Below are 2775 nucleotides of genomic sequence, written 5' to 3' on the forward strand. Positions count from 1 at the left end.
ATCGCCCACAATCTTCATCTCATCATCAACATTGCTCTGAGAAGGGGTAACATTAGAGATGATCAAATCCTGAAGATTTCTGATTCAAGAAAGAAGAAGATGATCAATGAAGTTATTGATCTGTTTGGAATTGCAAGGAAGAAGAATAAGAGTTACAGGATCCAACTTACACCTGAAACTCTCACATTTGTTCGTTTCCTTGCTGCTTATCCTGGGCTTTCATCAGCAACCATTTACAAAAGTCCAGATGCTTACATCAATCATCAGCTGAACAATGAGTTTGGTTCGAATGATTTCCCTCTTGTTTTGAAACACTCTGGTGCTGCCGCCCTCATACCAAAGGGTGGTATTGGTGACCTTTTCTTGACTTTATATACTGGCTACATGATGGAAATGTCAAGATTAATAAACCCAAAATCGAAAATTCAGAAGTCTGATGATCTTTATGATAATCAGCACAAGTTTTCTCTTGCTGCTCACAGATCTCCTATGGTGAGCCAAAACAACAGAATCTCTTGGTTTAAGTCTTTTGGCTTAAATTCTACTGAAGCTCTTAAGAGAATTCTCTCAGGGCTGAAAACTATGTTCAAAGCTATTGATGGTTTTGAACTTGAGGATGTTCCAACTTTTGAATCATTGGAAAAGAAGTATGTAAAAGCAGAAATTTTCTTCTTTTCAAGTGATCAGGATGCTGAGGGAAAGATAGCTTCTTATGATCTCAAAGTTCCAGAGAAAACAATACCCAGAAGGATGTTCACTAACCTCTGAAATCCTAAATACAAAAGCTTTTTATGTTTTCTCTTGACTCTCTTCTTTCTTTACAATTGTCAATGTTTTTCATTTTAGTTTTCCCCCTCTTTGGTCCTTTCTTTTCGTCAATTTCCTATTTTATGTTACAAGTCCTGTTTCTTATTTCTCATTTTCCTTCTTTCTAAATTTTGTGTGTTTCATTTCAGTATCCTTTTTTTTTTCCAGCGACTAACACCTCACAAAACAAAACAAAACAAAACAAAACAAAACAAAACAAAGAGGTCTTCATAGAGGAGAAGACCGACAAGGGGAAACAAATCTCTGTTAAAATTGTTGGTTGAAAAAAAAAACCTACACAAAAGTGTTCCCGGTCTGAAGAGTGTTTTCGGAGAACAAGGCGAAAGCAAGGAGGAGAAGAATGAACACCAACTATCTTTCTATTTTATGTTTTTTAGTTTTCAAACAAAGTCATTCTTGTGTTTGGTTTGCAGGGGAGTATTAGACAAAATATAATAGCGTTATTATAGGGTTAGAGTGTTTAAGTTTGAATTCGATATGCTTGTCAGCCTTGATTTATTGGGTTTTTTTTTTTTTTTTTTACAAAAAACACCATATTTATATGCTTAAAAGTAAGTATGATAATAAAATAATTCGTTTATGCTCCCATCAATTGTACATTACCATTTGCAAAATCGGTTTTGAGTAAAGTTTCTACAGAGACTTTAGACTTATATTAAATACAAAGCATGTCGCAGCAACCTACTTGGAATCTTATAAAACATCGTATTTTAAGATTAATAAGTGAAAAACAAAATAAAATAATGCATTAATGCGTTTGTGCTTTAATCACTTGTGCATTGATATTCGTAACTCGGTTTTGAGTAAAATTTATATTAATATATAGATCAAAACAGACACGTGTCTTCGAAGTTATAAAATAAAAACAAAATATACTTACAACTAATAGTTATAGTAATATAATAATAAACTTAAAAGGAGAAAAAAATCAAGGATATTGTTAATAAATCCACGCTTTTTAGTAGTATGTAATATTATTTATAAAATCAATAAACACAGCCTTAAAAGATTGTTCGTTAGTTATGCTTTATGAGTACACATGTTATGTGTATTTTAGAAAGTGGATTGGCGTATACATATATATGTAGTTTTCTTTTTTTAGCAAAAGCCTCAACATCCGGGATCATCCTTTTGTCTGAAGAGCAGAACATGGTGATCTAACCCAGCTGCTCCGGAGGAAACTAGTGCGTGTTAGTGTGTATATGTTTTAGGTGTATATTTTAAGCTCTTTTACACTTTTTAGTCAAGTTTTAAATTTATAAAACACGATATTTACTAACACTCAACACACATATAGGCAAGTGCGCCCATCGTGGGCATAGTATAGTGTTGGTAAGATACAGAGGTCGTCCAAGGACACAAGAGCCTTTAGTACCGGTTTATCCTCAACGTCTAATCAAATCAAAATGTTAGAAAAAGATTTTTAAACTAAGAAAATAAAACTAACTAAAATGCTGAAAATAAAAATAAAAGTAAAAACAGATAGACAAGATGAATCACTTGGATCCGACTCGTGTGTTAGTGTAACCTTTGATTATTTTCGCACTTTTGCACTTGTTTAAGAGATTATCTTAGTTATTGTAGTAGGCCCCTCTTTTGAAGGTGACGTTACCCTCAACCCAATAGTTTGAGTCAGCAAGGATACAATCCTAAAGGGTCGGATTATTGAAAGATAATTAATTAAGTTATTAATGCATAATGTGGTAGGCCCCTCTTTTGAAGGCGACGTTACCCTCGGCTAAGTAGTCTGAGTCAGCAGGGATACAGTCCTAAGTAGTCGGGTTAAAGTTTTAATAATAGTTTAACTTATGAGGGGATCAAAGAGTTTGGACCCCCGCCATCCAATACCTTTGGGTATTGAAGGAGGTCCTACTAAATTTGACCCATATCCTTTGCAGGATCTATACACTGAACAATGGCAAGACTCTTACCAAACCATTCCTTAAC

This window comes from Helianthus annuus, chromosome 4, assembly GCF_002127325.2.
Source record: "Helianthus annuus cultivar XRQ/B chromosome 4, HanXRQr2.0-SUNRISE, whole genome shotgun sequence".
NCBI lineage: Eukaryota > Viridiplantae > Streptophyta > Magnoliopsida > Asterales > Asteraceae > Helianthus > Helianthus annuus.